We start from the raw sequence: 20,199 nt of genomic DNA on the forward strand, positions 1-20,199 counted from the left end.
CTTGGATAGGAGGCGAAACGTCCGAAACCTTCACTTTTGTACAGATGACGGCTGAAGAAACCTTCTCATCGATATTTATATGAATGTATGAAAATCTGCTCTAGCGTTGCAGAGTAATATGGAACGGACATGGTTTGTTTATCCATCTCGCTACAGTATCTAGCTATCTAGCTATCTAGCTAGTTGTCTTAGCTATCTAGCTAGCTGTCTTAGCTATCTTAGCTATTAGTTTATTTATTTATTAATGTATTTACGTGTTTGTTTATGAGTTTTGACGTGTTTGTTTATTGATTAGTTTATTTACATTTTGGTTTATTTATTAGTTTATTTACATTTGTGTTCATTTACGAGTTTATTTATGTGTTTATTAGTTTATTTACATGTTTATTTATATATGTGTTTGTTTATTTATTAGTTAATATACATGTTTATTTATTTATTTATTAATGTATGTTTATTTATTTATCAGTTTATTTATGTGTTTGTTTCTTTATTTGCTAGTTTATTCATGTATTTATTTTTAATTATTATCTATTTTTTATGTTTATTTTTTATTATCTATTTATCTATTTTTATTTTTTTATTCTTATATATTTATCTATTTTTATTTGTTTATCATTTTCTATGTATCTATTTTTATTCATTTATTTTTATTTTTTGACAATGTAAAGATGACTTAGCTTCATTCAGCAAACGACAGATCAACAAAAGTGAGTAAGTTGCAAAACTGTAAATATTGTCCGGATGGGAGCAGAAACAAAAGACAAACTTCTCGTAGGATCTTCTTTGAGCAAACCTTTCCTGTTACGAAAATCTGACGGTAGAAAAAAAAAACAGGGTCCAACCGCAGTTCTTGTGAAGCTCCTTCCTAGCTATTAACCGTGCGACGACAGTGCTGGATATTCAGATTGATTTATCTCCTCCAGGGGATCACTTTGCTCAGACCAAAGATTCATCGGGGGCCCTTAATGGTTCCTCCCGCCTCGGCAGTGCTTCAAAGTCAAGATCCCGCGACTCCATACTTCATATCATCGCAGTAATGCTCTTATTTATGAGTTCGCTGCCGAAAGCCAGAGAATGAGATGGATCGGAGACCTCGTTTTTCGAGAACCTTCACAAAAGGCCCAAAAAAAATCTAAGAAATCGATAACGTACAGAGCTATAAAGTAAAAGTATGAGAAAAGTTCTGAAATAGTACTTCATGGAAGGCAACATATCAGAATAACATAGAATAGACCTCCCTGATAGAAAAGTGAAAATAAATGATGGTATGCAAGTCGGGGTGTCTCAAGAGAATCCGCCCTCCCATCATGTGTGAAATTGAACAACAAAGTACATCCTGCTTTTCTGTTAATATGCGACCCCCTCCTCCATTGACCCCCTATCCTTTTTTTCTCGTTTTCAGTCATTTTTCTACTTATCTCAAATCAGCTTTATTTGTATTTATTTTTGTCTGTTCACCTTTATACTTGACAATTCTCGATTTATACAGCCTGTTGTCTGATTTATATTTTTTTCCTGACTTGACTAAAATGGATATTTTTGTTCATGTTTTGTTCTATAACTTTTACTAAGACACCGCGGACCTCTTTTAAACTGGAAAAACACATCAGAGCAATTTGTCTCTGCGAATTATCCCGCTCCGTTGTGATTCTGACCAGAGCAGGAAAGCGATGTCGTCGTTTGTCACCACTTTGTCGGCAACACCGACGTGATTAAGGCAGGATGTACGTACCCGTGTGGTCTGGTTCATTCGCTTGCAGGCAGACACGTGCGCGCACACTTTCTCTCGTTTTGCATTTATCATTACAGCGAGTGGAACTACAGATAATTTACAGATTCCACGTTTATTTTATTATATTGGAAAGCTTTCCTTAACAAACCAATGAGCTTGAAAATTAAACATGTATTTTATTAAATCTCGTACTCCATTAGCGGGAAGATGAGCAACCGGTTCATCGCCCCACAGGCTGCAAACCCCCCCTCAGGCAAACAGGATGCAACAAGTCCGAGGAATCAGTATGAGGGTGTTGAGGGGGGGTGGAGACGGTAGATGCTCAGACAGCCAGAGGCAGGAGAATAAACCCAAAGCAGATGTAGAACATGTACAACACGTGTGCTAACATCAAAACAGCAACGCAGAAGAAGTGGTTTCCGTTAAATGTGTACTGCACATTAGCCGGACGCTTCCGATCATTCAGGTGGAAAGTGGATCCATTTTGTTTCTAGTTATTTATTTGGCATCCTTGTCAATAGCCCAAACCGGGTCTAAAAAGTTGTCGCTTTGTTGAACGCACTGTCGAGGTTTTGGTCTGATGTTACGAAAGTTGGTGCGAATGCTCCACCAAATGTGTGCCGGCACCACCAAAGCGGTGTCACTTTTGTTTGGCATTTTCGAAGCAGGTCCCACCCTTGTTTCTTGCTCAAGTTCCACCCTCAAAGCTCTCATGGACATGGGAAATAGTTCAAAATATGACATGAGTGAGGAGGAAAGCAATGACACAGCCAAACGTCGGGCCAAAGAGTCTCGGGAGCAATTCCCTTGAGGAATTACAAACCCGAGTCTTGGTGTCTCCGAGCCAGGGAACTTGGTTTTGCCCCTAGGCGCCATGATTTTTGGGCAAAGGTATTTAATTCTCTCTGTCTTAACGCGGCAGCCAAAACCATTGGCTCTTCAGTGTTAACATTCTAAAACAGAACTGATGCAGTGGAAATACGCTTCATGGCGCTGGGCTTTGTTTTATCAGTATCGTGTTTGGCCTCAGCGCCACCATCCTGACCCCCCTTTTTCACTATTTAGTTTACGTGGTTAGCCAAAGAGGGAATGAGACAAGCCGACATGTGTTGGTTAACCATATAAATAGTGCCAGATTCCATTTTAGAAGTGCTACTGAAACCCAAAAATAATTCAAATTATCTATGCTGTCATCAGCTCCATTGGAAAGAAAAGCTTGCTTTACATTGGGGAATGACATTCTGTCTAGATGGATAGATCACAAGCTAGCTAGATAGAAAGTTAGCAGAAAGAAATGATACACCCCAAGGATGAAGCAGATAAAGTGCTTGTGGAGGGGTGGGGGTGGGGATGCCACTGCGAACTGTTGGCCCCAAATGCCGGCCATTATCTGCATGACCATCTTGTGAAAAGGTGGGCCAAGACCCCTCTGGAAGAACACCATATGTCCTCCTCTTCTTCCCCCGTACGCGTTAGCCAAAGCACAGAAGCCATCCTAATTGCCATGCCCACACTTTCCAAAATGTCAAATATGCTTCAGATGCTAAGCTGCTCCATCGTCCATCCGTTTGTCAACCTGTTCTCGAGTTACTCATTTTGTCCGTGAATCAACTGTTGGTACATTTCAGCTGTTGTTAAAGTGCTATATTAATCAATATGTATGCATTGTATTGTATTTTATACAGCTACCCCCATTTCAAGCTCAGATAACTCCAGACCCATATAACTTTTTAACTAATTTTACTTTTTAATTAACTTTTTTTTTCTGATGAGAGTCTAAGGCTGCATGGAATGATTATGTAGTCATAAGACTTAATATTCTATGGATGCTGCAATTTAAATGAAAATGTCAAAAACCCTGGCACTAGAGTGGGTACATTTTAGCCAGCAGCGACTACTTATGTTTTATGGTAGTTGTGCAGATATTGTTTCATTGTTTGGTTGGTTTAGTACATTGATTCGTTTGCCTATTTTTAGGCCGGCTTGTCATTTGTCGATTTACCGACTGGGCGATTGATTTGGTTGATTATAGTTATTTTTTTTGTTGTTGTCTGCTTTGCATTGGTCTCTCTCAATTAGCCTGGTCCATATTAGTTCCAGAACTAGACCCATCTAGACGCCCTCGAGCAGCACTCTGACCCCCCATGCGTGCAATTCAATGGCTCCAATGCGGAGTGTCCATCCGTCTCTCGACGCCAGACAGAACCTCACCCTGGCGGTTGGGAGAGAAACTCGTACACAAAACGCCATCAGCAGGAAACGGCTTTTTAGTCATCATCAAACAAGCACGCCGCCTTTTATAACTAAAGCATGACAAATATACTCTCGAGCCAAACGCTGTGATTCCGTTGCCCAACTCCATCCGCTTCATTATAGCAACAGCAAAGAGGTGCGTTTTGTCTTGCTTTTGCCCGCCAACGAGACTCCGAGTACAACAAACAGCTTCGACAAAAGCCCCGCTTGGAAAATAAAGACTAATGAGTAACTGCAAGTCAAACAACGAAGCAACGCGGCACTTGTTTGCCTTGTGGCGCACGCACATGTCAACACGCTTTCATTAGAAGGCCAGTGGCCATTCGTCACTGCTACAATAAACATTGTCATGGTAATATTTGATATATTAATGCCATAAGTACCGGTGGGAGGTTGGGGTATTCTGGAAAGAGAGAGGAGATCTGCAATATAGTGTACAAGGCCGTCGGACGAATACAAAATGCTGCCATCTCAATGACACGATTGTTTCTGCTCACAAGATCACAATGGGCGGTGAACCTTATGCTGCTTCACAAAGTCATTATGTGATCACATGTTGAGCCTGCTTTCGTAAATTGAGGTGACAATCATTTTTTGTCATGTAGCAAGCGATTTCTGTTGAGGTTGAAGTCAACAGTGCAGTCTAGCAGAACGCTGACTTTTGAAAAGCTGCCTCCCCCTAAAGGCAATAACCAAATAGTCATTTCAGTTGACACGTGTTCGTAGGTCAAGCATGTCTGGAGTGCAGACTTCCACCAACAACTATTTGATTGTTAAAAAATGAGTATAGTCATTTTAAAGGCAATCACACTCAATGGCGTTGAATGTTGCCATTGATATTCTTGGATTTGGAAAGCAGTGATTTATCAACGTAGGAAATGTGATCCCATACTGCAAATATTTTGAAGAGATCGGCTTGCCTTACCTGTAAAACTTTCCATGTACAAAAAAAACATATGGACAGATACACCAGCCAAAATGTGCAGTTTGATGGCTCAATTTATAGCAAAATCATAATCTCTCTTATTTTTATTTTTTTAATTTTTTGGGCCAAGTAACACAAAACTCAAAAGGAATTTGTCTTCAATATTTGGAGAAATAAGCAACACGTTAAAAAGGCTTATTATGCAATGTTAAGTTTTAGATTTGAAGAAGTTAAGTCTGACTGACCAAAAATGTACTAATATCCAAAATGCATTGAATATCGTCCTTGCGTTTTTTTTTTTTTATTGAGCCAGATCTTAAAGGCCAACTGCATGATTTCAAAGAGTTAAAAGTGTGAACTCTAACACCCCCCCCCCACACACACACACACCTACACCAACTGCGATTTCACACACACACTTGGTGTGCCACACAACCTGCTACGATTTAACCCTTTGACTTGCCACCTGCCCGCCGCAATCTGCTCACTATATTCTGCACTCCAGACATGCTTGACCTACGAACACGTGTTGCCAAACAATAAACAAATAGCTCTCGGGTCGACCCTCCAATAAGACCTTTGACGATCTGGACTTATCTTTTTGGGTGGGTGAAACCTGAAGGTAGTCATGTGAAGAAGTTTTCCACATTGGGGAGGATCAAGGCGCAGCTGCGTCATTTCTAAAAAAAGACTCATGCTAACCTTTTTTGTTGTTTTTTTTTTCTGATGCAAGTACTCATGGAGGAATTTTTTTTATGTTATTTTGTATTTTATTTTGTTTTTCATTATTTTATTATTTAATGTTTAATTGTATTGTATTATTTAATTTCTCGTTTATTTTTATTATTTTCTATTTTATTTTATTGTTTAATTTCTTTTTTTTATTTGGCTGTATTTGATATTTTTGGGTAGGTTTATGCATAAAATGTACATTAATGTGAAATGATTATTTAAATCTGAAGTCTGTATGTATTATATCATTGCAGTAATTATGAGTCTTTTTTAAAAAAATATTTGTGCCTGTTAAAAAAGTTGCAAATACTGCAAGAAAATACAGAGGAATTAAAAAAAACTCAAAAACTGAATTCGTGTATGAAAATAAATACATCAGTATTATAGTGAACATTCAAATCCAACAAGTAATAGCAAGTGACGTGCTTTGAATGGCATTTCAAACTCATTTGTAACACTCATGTTTTATTTTATTTTTTATTTTGGCTGAAATTTGGGTTTGGGTTGATTGAGATTTTTTTTGGGGTGTGTTTGAATGAGTCTTGGATCTGAACCAGCTGTCCAGTCCCCAAAAATAATTTCTTTTCTGTTTTTTGTAACCTACCATTAACAAAACCCAGCACGCTAAAACAACAAAAAAACAACTCATACAAAAACATCTGGATATTTTTTTTTTACACGTTTGCATCATGTGAACTGTCGGCACTGTAGCGGAATGATTTCACGCAATGTCACCCTAAGAAAAGCAAACAGCGATAAATCAGTCGCAGTGGCGGCGAGAGAAATGTGGCGCGACGGAAAAAAAAAACTGCCGGGACGTCAATCACTCGCCCGACAACCGTTTCTGCACATTTAACACGGCCTCTTAAAATCGGTTCTAAAGGGATACGTTGGAATGCTGAGAAAACACAAAAAAAAAGAATGAAAGGACGCCTCTTCTTCATTGAAGTCTGGGTGGGGGTCTCTCATCTCCTTCACATGCACAAAGACATGTTTGTAGCCTAGCGTCCATCATTGCGGAACTGCACCTTAACACCGCAACCGATCCGACACCCCTCTGCCTCAAACCTTGGCGGAACGAGATGGAATCCAGATAAGCGTCGTTAAAGATCTCTGAAAATGAGTTGTGAGGGACCACCGGGACTCAATCTAAATGAAAATGTATTTCTCCGAGGTTCCTAAATATGCTTAGATCTGCAACCTCCATTCTCCTCTGTGACGTGTCGCCCAGGCGGGTCGCCAAAGGGGGGGCCCTCGTGAAAGGGCTCCCTGAAAAGGAGCGGCCAGTCCTGGCCTGGCGAGATTTAAGGGGGAATGAGTTGAGGGGGTCGGTACGGTCGTCCAGGGCATAAATGCCTGGCATTGTCTCTTGTGAGGAGATGCTCTCAGCGGGGAGTCCATATAAACCCGGGCGGCAACACTAACACTTGCAGCTCCGGGGGCTCCCCAGGGGAACACCCCGAGACCCTCTCCCTGGGAGAAACAGCTGAGGAACACCCCCAAACCCCCTTACATCCACCACCGCCACCCTCTGTCTGTTTTCCTGGAGGTCTGCAAGGTTGATCATCCCGGGACGTATGCATAGTGAGGTCACCTCGTGAAATGTCGACCCCGAAATGAAACAGAAACGTCTTTGTGGCGAGACGACCAAAGCTTTTTAATTCCTTTGGTGGAAACAATCGGCGTGCATGCTTTTACCTCTACAAGTCTATATGTCTGTGCAGTGATGGGAGGGGGCGAGAGGGTAAAGGGGGTGTTCGACATCTCACCGAGTCTTTTGTGGAGCGTTCCTGCCTGCCTCGTCTCCAAGCCGTGAGATGGGCAAACATGAAATCCGAGTGGAAAAGGTCCACAAAGGGTTGCGGGAGGAAGACTAGGGAAAGGATCACTGGGTTGGGGGAATGGGGGCGGTTTGTCCTTGCACCCCAGGCACCAGAAAGTAGCAAAAACCCCACAGATCTGTGTGAAAGGAGTCCTTATGAGGACCTGGCTGTTATTCCACAGGCCGGATTAAGAGGCTCCTGTCCTCATTTTCTTTTTTATCTCTCACTCTCATAGGATGAACATTCTTGTGAGTTTTTACTCCAGACAAATTCCGACCATCCGTCTTTGGTCCCGTTCTGCAGATCAGAGGTGAATTCAAAAGGACTTCTCAGTATCTGATCACCAAGCTTCACACACTTTTTTAGAATGTTCTTAACCTGGGTCAGAGTTTGTGGTTTCAAACCAAGAATAGGGGTTCGAATTTGGGCTCCAAATATGGGTTAGACTCCATCAACTACATCAAACTACCATTGGTATTAAACTCTAACGATTAGAGTTTAATACCAATGGTAGTTTGATGTAGCATTCAGCCATTTTGATGTAGCATTCAGCCATATTGATGTAAAATTCAGCCATTTAGCATTCTACATTTACATTCATCCACAAACATTTTCTCATAGAAAGTTAGCACGTGTCATCGGAACTCAAAGCGACCAATCGCCTGGAAGCCAGAGACGAGTCAGGAAGAATTCAGCTAAGCTCGGAAACCCGCGTGGATGTCAAGTCCCCCCCACCCTCTACTCCCTTCTGCCCCGTCGCTAGCTAACTTCTCATTCAGGAAGATTTACAGTAATCTGCTTGATCAAAGACAGCATTGCAATCCCATTCCGCTAATCCGCTTTGACGGCGACTCGCGCGTATGTAATAACGCCGACATATTCTCTTTTCTTCCCCCACCATTTGTCACAAGAGTCAAATTTAAATTATTATCTTTTGATGACCTCGGTAAGAACATGGCAAGACGGAGTTGGGCTGTCGCATTAAATTCAGGTTAGGGTTTTGAACTAAATTCGGGTTTAAAATCAGAGTTAGGGTTTCACTTTTGAATGCGAAAATCGGCTTTAGGGTTTAAAGGGTTAGTATTTTAAAATATGCTTTTGAGCCAAATTAGGTAATCACGGGGTATCAATCGCAGTCAGACTCAAGTCAAATCTGGAATTAGATCCAGGATTTGGGTTCCAAATCAAAACATGGATGTTTGTGTATTAGGAATTAGGGTATCAAATCAATGTTAGGTTTAAAAAATAATCCTTCTAACATCTATTCACTTTTCTCTCGGTTTCAAATGTGCATGTAGTTGTGCGTGTTTGTTTCATGTGTGTATGCAACACAGGTTGCTATCATGTGGAGTATGCAACCCCTAGTGGTGACCACGACTACGGCATGCTCAGTCTTAGTCAGTCATTGATCATCAGATGTAATAGCGAGTGACATGCTATGAGTAGCATTTCGAACTCATTTGTAGCAAAGGTTAGCAGTATAATATTCATTCATTCATTCATTCATTCATTCATGTATTTGTTTTTGCAGTTCCCGCCTCATATACACACCCACAAATTTCACACACGCACTCCATCCAGTCCAAGTCCGAAGGTCACTGTCCCAAACACGGGTTACGATGTCCTCATTTAAACACGCTATGAGCTCATGATACCGGAACGCCACTGGCACGCTAACCTTAACCCACTAACACCCCAGCTGGGGCCGTCGTAATCGCAGTCCCTGCTCGTTATCCCGTCCGTGATGGCTCAAGGCCTTCCACAGGCTCCTTAAGGAACGTTTGTGGGTTGAATTTGAGGAGCTGCGTGTCACGCAGGGGGGATGTCGAGACATAGGACACCATAGGACACCGCCAGGCTTATCTCCAACTCAGCCTGGTTGGTAACGGCCTAAGGCTGCGTGGCTGGAACAGTGGAGAGATTTCCTTTTTGAGGCATGCAAATTAGCACTATGTGAACCACTACACTAGCAGTGACTCAGAAAAAACCCAAAAGTGCATCTTTCCCAACGTGTCTGACTGGACTTGGGGTGATATTTCTCCTCTTCTTGAAGCATGTTGCAGTGGATAAGAGGTTCATAGCACCCTTGACTGGTCACTATGTGAAATACTACACTCCTCAGGAATTATGGTGTCAATCTCGCCCTGTATTTTGACATTCTGTTCCTGGAGGCTATCATCGTGGCCTTTGGGCCAAATGCAAACCCCGCCCTTTACCAGTCGTCAATCAAACCCCTGGTTTTCAATCAATGGACTGGTCATCAATGTGAATCACTTTTCGGAGGAAAGGCAGTCCATCTATGCAGTATGTCTTGCAGTATATGGATCCAGTTCTTATAGGATGTCCATCAACTAAGCGCAAAAGCTACACTTGAATGCGCAAAAGCCAGCTATGTTAACTACTACATTACCAGTGATTTATTGGAGAAAGAGTCTATCAATTCTTTTGATAGATAACGGACTATACGTTGCACAGACATATATTAAATATAAAATATTTTATACAGCATATCAAGAAATCCAAGCCCGCATACACAACGCAACAGACAAAATACACATGCTACCATCATACGGATAGCAACAACCAGCATTAGCAAGCGCGCTTCATTTCAAAACGGGGATACGGTTGTCTTCTCTTGACGGCGTCCGGCAAGCTGTGGCGGTGAGATAAGGCAGTCTGGCATTTTTCATGGCGATGGCTGCGTCTCCTACTTGGCACATTATCATGAGAAAGAAGCAGGGAATTAGCCTGGAACGCTGATTCATGTTCAAAAATTGGGATTAGCAATCCGGCCCTGTCAAATCCGTTCAAACGTAAGCGAATGAAACGACAAAAGATAACAAGCGAGCGCCCGGGCGGACGGCGGAGTTTTTATTTATTGTTATAGCACAATGACTGTCACTTTAAAATTGTTTTAGCTGCATTCTTTCATATCTCTTTCAGACCGTTTTGAAATGTATATTTTCAATGTAGATTCACTTTTTGCTCGCTCCACAAATTGCAGGGGAGGTTAACAGTTTAATACTAATACTAGTACTAACACTAGTACTAGTACTAGTACTAATACTAATACATTTCTTTTATAAGTGCCTTTCAAAACTATCAAGGTCACTTTACAGTCACAAGATAAGTTTTTCTGATGGTGAGCAGCAGCAGCCACAAGCGCCATCATTCACTCAACCCGGAAGTAACTCAAATGGATAGAAAGCTAGCTAGCTAAGAGATAGCTCATAATAATAATAATAATACATTTACAAACACTCTTCAAAACTCTCAAGGTCACTTCACAGTCGCAGGACAAATTAAATAGCTAGCTAGAAAGCTAGCTAGATAGATAGCTATATGTACAACTCTGCCAATCATCGGTGAGGAAGAAAAACTAATGATTCTTTCGACCTGATCAAAAGTTTTAGCATTGACACATTTTTTTTTTTTTTAATCAGAAACCTCATCTTTTTTTATTTATTTTTTAATTGACTTCCTGTTGTGTCGGTCGACTGTGGCTTGTGAGTGGTTGTTTTCCTTGCTTGCGGCAACCTCTCCTGCCACATGTTATGACGAGTTTAATGACATAAACGCACACCCAGGGAGGGTTTTAAATCCGACGGATGAAAGGAGAGCTGGAAAAACATTTTTGGGAAAATAAACACACACACACACACCTTATCATTGAAGGCCAGTGGTTATTACTCAGCGCCAGATTAAAGGATGCAAGTCACGAGAGCAAAGGAATGCTGGCGCCGGAAAAATCATTCTCTTTCTGCCATTTTGCACCGTCACCGCGTTTATGCAATGCACGGGGCTACAAAACCGTAATACCCACTGTAACTTTGTAAAAAATGAGGGCTATGTCTGTCATCTGGAGCATGTGCAATGAATATAACCTTGCAAGGTACGCATTTGTAGCTACTTGCAGATTTTGCAGTTCGATCGATCAATGGCCTGTTATCCTCTTTACAAGCATGACTTTATAATTACAACTATATTTCAGTCATAAGTAAAATGAAATGCGTGTAACCCCTCCCCCCCATAACATAATTTGTCTTATTGTGCAAATTTCCACTGAACCATGTGTGGTTTTATCACCACAGACCCTCACGCTCAATCTTAGCTGGAATGAAAAGATCCTTTATTGTTCATAAGAGGATGCTAATTAGTTACACGATTGAAGCGACTGTAATTAAGAGGCGACGCTCGGGTTGGATTTCAGACACGTAGCGATTAATCCAACCGAGTTCAGGGCTAAAATGTGCAGATTGAAGTAACATGGGTGTGATTGTGATTCAATTGCAAATTATAGATGACGGCGCATACGCAATTAAAAAGGCAGACAAGTCATGACGTTGAAGAATGAAGGTGTCGCGGTCGTCCGGTGAAGAGGAACGGCAGCGTTTATCGTGTACTTTAAAACACATGAAGGCAAACACGGCAGTTTTATTTTCAACAATCGCCTGTACATGCTGTTTGTAGTACTGTCATACATAAAATGGAGGAACCATTTGGATTTGTATATCTACTTGTATCAGTGTTAGGGAGCTGAATAACTCATTCACAAATTTATTCGGGACTTGAAAATATGACAGAGCAACATTTTTTGTTCTTTTGACTTCAAGATGGCGCCGCTAGAGTGGCTGCCTTTACAGCAGCTCTTGTATTTTGTTTTTCTACCTATTTATTTCCTTTACTCTTCCTTTCATAACTTTGCTTCTATGAAATGTGAATTTCTCCACTGCGATACTGTTAAAGGCTCATTTAATCTAATCATTCCAGAATGTGTTCGGGTTTTGTTTTTTTCATGCTTGGGTTCCGTTAAAGTGCTGGCCATGGCCTCTGGCAATGTTTTTTTTCTCTTCCACAAGAGGTTAGCATCTCACTTTTTTCCATATTAGTGCTTTGTTCCACCTTCAGCTGTTGTTAAAGCACTATATAAACCAATAGGTATGTATTGCATTGTACTTTGGAAGCCGCCCTCATTTCAAGCTCATATAACTCCAGACCCAGATAACTTAGGAATTAACTCTTTTCTCATCTTCTTTTCCTTTCGGCTTTTCCCTTCAAGGGGAATGTTTATCCAGTCCTAAAACTCAATCTGTGGGTCCTGGAATTCAGGTGACAATGACAAAAACCCTGGCACTGGAGTGGACCCATTTTTGCATGGCTGGCAGTGAATAAGTTAAGAGTTTTTTTCAGGGCAGCCAATAATAATAATAATAATAATAATAATAATAATAATAATAATAATAATAATGATACTAATAATAATACATTTATTTCAATTCCTCAGCATTTTCCTGCAGTATATGTAATTTTTTACAGGCACAAATACATTTTAATTAAATAGTATGTAAGACCTCAGATTTGAATAATCATAATTCACATCAATGTACATTTTTTTAGATGATTTTGCATGTCTAGCAGTGAATGAGTTAATGACATAACCTGTAATGAGATACCGCCAACACGAGTACTAGTCATCCCATTGATTTTTTTTTTTTTTCCGAGGCGTCATCAAAGCCACTCGTGTCATCCTTCCCGCTAAAGTTGCTCCGCCCCCATTGGGAACGTCACCACCTGGTCTCCCATCTCGTCTTGATAGCCCGAGGCGAGGTCCCGATCACATGGTTGCGTGATGTTTAATTTCTACGCTCGCTGAACTAAAGTTGTAAGTCGAGGCCCCCCGCTCGCAACTCTCTCAGGTCCTCATTTTATCCTCCACCCGATACGATCCATCACTCGGCGCACAAAGAGACAAAGGAGGGGCTGTAACCGCCAAAGGCGAGCCCCTTCTTCTGGGGGCTGAGGTGTTACGCTGCAACTCCCCCGTTCTCCGCTTTCCGCAGAAGGGTTAATGACGGCGTGAATGAGCTGCTATTGTCCCACGACTGATAGAGCGTCCATTGTGGCAGCTGGACAATGAGCCGGACCTTTAAAAACTTTTGGGTTTTACCTCCCAGGGCTACAAAGGCACCTATCAGCTTGTTTTTTTGTGTGTGTTTTTGTTTAGTTTTTTGTTTTTGCTTTTTTTCATGTGCAGTGGGCTGTGCTATGGCTTCAGGTTTGTTCAATGGGCCTCTTTGATAGGGTGGGACAAAGGAGGGGAGGCGGTGTGCATCCGGGCGTCCATCTTTAACCTGTGTGCTGACAAAAACAGCACACAAGTGAAGCCGGCGTTAAAAATGAGACAGGTCACCCTCACTATTCACAGGAGTTAAGAAGTGCTGTATTAACGGCATAAACCTTTGATTGTTTCAAACTCAACATTACCCTTAACTCAATCACTGCCATTCATGAATTTATGCGGGAATCGAAAATATGATGTAGAACGCCCTTCCTGAATTATTTCGGGTTTTGTTTTTTCATGCTTGGGTGCCGATAAAGCGCTGATGATGGCCTCTGGCAATGTTTTTCCCCTTCCACAAGGGGGGAGAATTTCCTTTTTTTTCCGTGTTAGCGCTTTGTTCTTGCTTCAGCTGTTAAAGCGCTATACAAACCAATATGTATGTATTGCATTGTATTTTGCTACTACAGTAAAGTCTCGTTATATCGATATTCTTGGGAGTCTGAAAAAATATCGATATAATCGGACTATCGATATATCTGACCCTGCGGGCATGGAATACTATAGAAATAGTATCGTAATAAGCAGTACTATCGATATAACCGATATCGATAGAAAGAGACTTTACTGTACTAATATACAGTATTTGACATATACTGTAGTTGTTATGCTAACTAATGTACAAACGGACTTGCACCAAAACAAACCCCCCACAAAATAATTTCAAATATTTCAGGGTAAAAATTACAAAACACTAGATGTATTCTAATCGACTTGTACACAAACACACAATGAAGACATAAATAAACAAATAAATAAAAACAACACCCAAACTTAGCACAGCCGTAAAACGGCAGGGACAATTTGCACGTATTCGAAATTAAATGGCAGGACTGCAGACGCCGTGTCAGCAGAAAAGGGGTGCAAACAACGGTCGCCAGTGAATCGCCCGTTAAATTCCCACCACTTTCGGCATCATTTTGGAGAATCTTACCACCCTTATTTCTTCGATCCACAGCCCAATGACGCCCTGTCTGACCTCAGTTGGAGTCTTCCATCACACCCTGGCGAAGTAAAGCAAAGTATTGACCCCAAAAAATGCAGCTTTGTGTAGCCTCGTTGCATTTTTACGACGCCAGAACCCCCAGGCACCCCTTTTCTGCTGACACGGCGTCTGCAGTCCTGCCATTTAATTTCGAATAAGTGCAAATTGTCCCTGCCGTTTTATGGCTGTGCTAAGTTTGGGTGTTGTTTTGATTTATTTGTTTATTTATATATTTATTGTGTGTTTGTGTATAAGTCGATTGGAATACATTCGATGTGATGTAAGTTTTACCCTGAAATATTTGAAAATATTTCTGCTTGGGTTTTGTTTTAGTGCAAGTCAGTTCTTACATTAGTTAGCATCACGACCATCTCAAATATATAAGTAAGGAAGATTGAAACTATCATTGGATAAAGTATCACATTTTCGAGGTATAAGGCTCACTAGAGTATAAGGCGCACTGCCTGTCATCTTTTGAAGAACATCAAGGCTTTTGGGTGTGTTTTATACATCGAAAAATACGGTAATCGTCGAGTTGTAGACAGCGGAATAATATGTGTCGATGGACAGTCCATACGCCAAATTTTCAATATTACATTAAAACGGCTCCTTTCCTTTTTGTTCTTCTACTTTCCTCCTTGTATAACTTTGCTGCTATAAATTGGGAATTTCTCTTGTGTGGGACAAACGAATTAATGAACCGTTGGTGCATAAGAAGAAGAAAGAAATTAAGTGAATTAAAAGAAAAACAGATTACACGATGCCCCTTGTCCACTTTCATTGGTCCTTGAGCCTCTTTCCGGGACAATGGCATTGTCTCTCGGCTTCCAGTATCACCAGCAGGTTGCTTTTAAGACGCAAACAGCTCGGCGGTTCCCATTTTGGCGCCGTTACACGCTCTAATTGCGGCTCCATCTTTCGACTTTAAAGTGAAAGTTTTCCGTCAATGGGATTTCACCCCCTCCCCCCTTAACGCCCCCTTCCGCAGCCAAGACAATGTTTTTTTTTTGTTTTTGTCTTACACCACCTCATTAATGACAGCATGATGACACTTTGAAAAGGACAAAAAAAAGTTGCTTCATTCGGAGGCGATTGTTGAGGATTAAGGCACTTGTGGCCTTTGTAGACCAACACCTCCTCCTCCCTTTTATTTCTTTTTCCTTCTTCTTACTATCATTTGCATCCAAATGTCCCGAGTGATTTAAAGAGCTTGACGGGAGAAATAAAGTACAATTTGCATTTGACTTAGTCTTAAGTGCAGCAGGGGCAGGCAGATCCAAGCTTGAAAGGACACATCTGTTTTGGTCTTGAAATGTTAAGTGAAACCAAAACGTTTTTGGCTGTTTCAGTCATTCACCGCCATTCACAAATGTAATCGGGAATTGAAAATATGACATAGAGCACCATTCCTGAATTTGTTCGGGTTTTGTTTTTTCTTGTTTGGGTGCCGATAAAGCGCTGGCCATGGCCTCTGGCAATGTATTTTGAACAGCCACCCTCATTTCAAGCTCATATAACTGCAGACCAATGTAATTTAGAAATTAACTATTTTTTCCTGATTAAAGAAGATAGGTGTCAAAGTCAAGGCCTTGGGGCCAAATCTGGCCCGCCACATCATTTTTTTCGGCCCGCGAAAGCAAATCAAACTTGTGAAATTCCATGATGCTTGCTGAAATCCTAACCAAAATGTCATTGTTGAATGTAAACCACAATAACAATCATTATTCTTGACTTCAGATTTGAAAACTAGTTATTCATTTATTTGTTATGCGCTCTATATGTAATATGTGAAGGGGATTAAACATTCTAATGGCTTCCCCAAATACATAATGGCCCTCGAGAGGAAACCATAACTACAATGTGGCCCGCGGCAAAAAATGACTTTGACACCCCTGGTCTAAGGTTTCTTACGCTGCATTGAATGTTTATGTAGTCCTAAAATACAATATTGTATGGGTCCTGCAATTCGAGTGACAATGACAAAAACCCTGGCACTGGATTGGACACATTTTTGCACGTCTGTCAGTGTATAAATTAAATGTTAAGTGAAACCAAAACGTCTTTGGCTTTTTAAGTTGTCCATCTATAAACATCAATTAAGAAATACATTCGAACATATTTCATATGCTAAAGTTGGGTGAATATTTTGTTACGTTTCTCTAGTAATATGCAAAATAGAGGTCATGACTAGTGAAAGTGAAAACCCAACTAGTATCTTCTGCCTGATGATGACAGACCAGGGCAGCAATCTACTGCTGTACCGCTCCACCTGCAACCCCCCACCGTCAACTCAGCCCCTGGGGGTACCCAGGAGCTCCCGCTGGGTTGCGTCACGGCAACCTAAAGCGTTCCCTAGCCAAGCTGTTCTATGTCAGCATATCTTTGCAGATTCATTAGCATATAAAGAGAAGAGCAGGGGTAGCATCTGGGACCTTAGTACACCCCTGAGGTCCTCCAAAATGACTCTTTGAGCAACTTTCTGAGAGTCTCGGGACGGCGACATTGTGCAAGAAGGGGTGTGCGACTGCATGCTGGCTCGGCCAGGCAGATCGGAGATTTGGAATGATTTCCGATGACAGGTACGGATTTTGAAAATCAAAACAATCAAGGAAAGTTGTACGATCAAACGGAATGGCTAAAAAGAGGCACTTTGGGGGTGGTTGTGTCATTCAACCACAGCCACTAGAGAGGTTCAAAGGTCAAACAATGGGTAGCCAATGGATCAATTCTGATCACCGTTTTGTTAATGGAAGGAGACATCATGAAAAGCTCGTTGCCAAAAATCATTTGTCAGATCGTCCGGCGAGGCACTCGTTCCAGTCGCTGGTCGCTTAATGGTCAAGTAGATTGGTCTTTGCAGACACTGGAAGTAACAAAACTAAACAAACTGACTAATTTATGCTGTTATTGACGACTTGATGGCATCTTTTGTCTCGCTTCGGGCTGCTAATGATTTTTAAAATTAGAAGCAAAATGGCACAATAGAGACACGGTCACTTTCAAATGAGATTCGGATATGACGTCCGGCGGCGTCCGGGTTGATTGCGCCCCAAGCCAAAGATGCTAATCTGTTATTGATCGGTAACCTGTTGCAGTGTCTCTGCCCTTTTCTCCGACGATTCGCTTGGATCGCAAGTACCTCTTGTCAAAATGTAGCTCAAGATGAGGAAGTTTCCAGATGTTTTCACACTTTGTCAACTCCACTTTTCCAACACTCCAGGTGGTGTCCAGATGCAGAGTTTAGGCCATCTAGAATCGGGGTGACTTACGACATGTCGTTAAAAAGAAAAAAAAAGAAAAAAATTGAAGGAAGAAGAAAAACACTTAGCAGAAGGAGAGTCCAATAAGATTGACTTCCTTTCAGCGTCGCACTGATGTTGTTGCAGCTCGTTGCGGAGGGAGTTGACACATTAGACTAGCGGGAGAAAGGGGGTCAGGATACGGGGTGTCGCCACGCGTTCTGCTCTGGATCAGCGCAAGTGCGAAATGGCAGCTTAGGGTCACTTAGGGCCTTTGACTTATTGCTAGCTGCCAAGAATTGCAAAATGGCGTTTAGTTTCACCATCCATATCCTTGTTTCATGCCGGCTGCACCGCCAGTGAAGATCCTGCAGATGGCACTGCAATTTTGCGTCCATTCTGACACGCCAAAGAGAAATAACATCTCTGTAATGGACTTTGGCCGACTATATTAAGTTGCTTCAGAAACCCCTCCTGCCCCCCTATCCCCCCTCTCACTTTCTTTAAACAGCAGCCATAAAAATCCCTGAACCGTATAGAAATATGTTGACCATATGGCCTCTCAGTGTGTGCATGTGATTTACTGCAGCGAGTGCAACAGTGTTTTTTTATGCGTGGAGCTAAGTGGCTAATGTCTTTCCCCCTTGAAGGATTGCCGTCAAGATGACAAACAATTCACTTTCTTTCTTTGAATTCAAACCATAAACGGTCATTAGAGCAGTTTAAGCACTTGTAAGGTGTGCGCTTTGAAGCCATCTTTGGGTTTGGAGTGGATTCCTCGCCGGAGGAGTTGATCAACAAATAAACCAACATGGTAACTGATGAACTGATTTGAATAGATGGATTGATGAATCTAACCTTAAACAGTCACGGCGAACAATAAATGTCTTATATGGGGGAAAATGCAGTGCTTGAAATGCAGTGTGAACAGAGTTGAACGTATTGACTGACAAATAACCGATTAAGCCCCACCCCTAAAATGGAACAAGAATGCAAATGCAACCCCGAACGATGAACTGCATGTCACTTCACCATCATTTAATCGTGGAAAGATGTCAATTTTCCAGATTGACGTTTCGGGCTCGACAGCTGTCAAAAGTTCTTTTGATGCGCTTTCGTTGATGGATGTCTGAACGTGCGGGCCGACGAGCTTGATGGCGGGGGTCCTGACCTTGGAAAAGCCGCCCGCATGGTAGGCCCTCCAAGTGTCAGCTGTATGCGCTAAATAAATTTGTTTATGTCATCAGGGAGGGAATTTAAACCCTCTGCGGCATGCGTCATGTTTCCAAATTACCACCGTGCTAATGCTAATATGCTAAAGGCCAAAATGGCCTGCACCCAGAGGCTCTTTCGACACTGGCGATAGGCAAGCAGATGGCAGCGAAACCCCCAAAGCTCTCATATCCTGTCCCATTTGCATTTCATGAGCCTTAATTGAGTCTGCTGACCGCAGCCCCTTCCTCTCAAAGACCCCCATGCACCGACTGAGCGAATTAAGTATCACGGCTGGACCAGGCAGTGATGAATAATGCTGCAATTTTGGCTGTTGTTTGCAAATTGAATATTTTGCACAATCCTTGAAATTGCGTTAAAAAATGGTACCGTTCTTCCTCAGAAATAAATATCAATGCAAAGATAATGTCTTTTAAAAGCTTTAAATGCGGTCATTATTAATGATAAACCATGACCGCACTGGTGCCAAATGAGACATGACTGTAAAGTGACCTTGAGAGTTTTGAAAGGTGCTTATAAATGAAATGTATTATGTGAATTGGGGTGTAATGATTGCAGTTTGCCGCACGAGAGCAGTGTACTCTAGCTATTTCGCCTTGTTGCACGAGGTAGCTGTAGCCACCAGATAGCGATGTTGCAAAAGGTTTACACATTTTCCACCAGGAGGGAACTGCCATGATTGCGTTTTTTCTGTTGCTTCTGCAAAAATGTTAGAAAAACAAAATAAGTCAATCGCGGCATCAATCTTTTTTGCCTGTTCTAATGTCATTGGTCATAAAATGCACATACTTTGGTGCCAGGCAACCGCTCGTGTGTAACGATCCTAACAGAAAGTTAGGATGTGACGTTTGGTGTGAAAATGTTACTGAAAAGTCAAAGTAAATATAATTTAGATGAATGCTGTTTATTAGAAGACCTTTTGTCCATGCATTCATATTGAGAGGTGAACAGATGCAACCTTTAACTTCTGTATCGTTTTGTTTTCAAAGCTGGTACCCATTCAAATGTAATTTGCCAGAAAAATACCCACTAGGGCGCTGCAATATTTTTAAAAAATGTAACAAAAATGAAAGCAAGATGTGATTTTGGGTGGTCAGAGAGGGTCCTCTTTATTGTTTACGCTGTAAGTCACAGTTAGCTTTGGTAACACGGTGAA

At 41.5% G+C, this 20,199-nt stretch overlaps 1 long non-coding RNA gene across 3 annotated transcripts in view; it reads left to right on the top strand.

The window, feature by feature from the left end:
* The window catches only part of LOC148887231 (uncharacterized), a 70,357-nt gene that overhangs the window by 26,252 nt on the left and 23,906 nt on the right, over positions 1–20,199 (top strand). The window lies entirely within an intron of this gene.

Source organism: Hippocampus bargibanti, linkage group LG15, assembly GCF_051943395.1.
Source record: "Hippocampus bargibanti isolate YZ-2025 linkage group LG15, ASM5194339v1, whole genome shotgun sequence".
Classification (NCBI taxonomy): Eukaryota; Metazoa; Chordata; class Actinopteri; order Syngnathiformes; family Syngnathidae; genus Hippocampus; species Hippocampus bargibanti.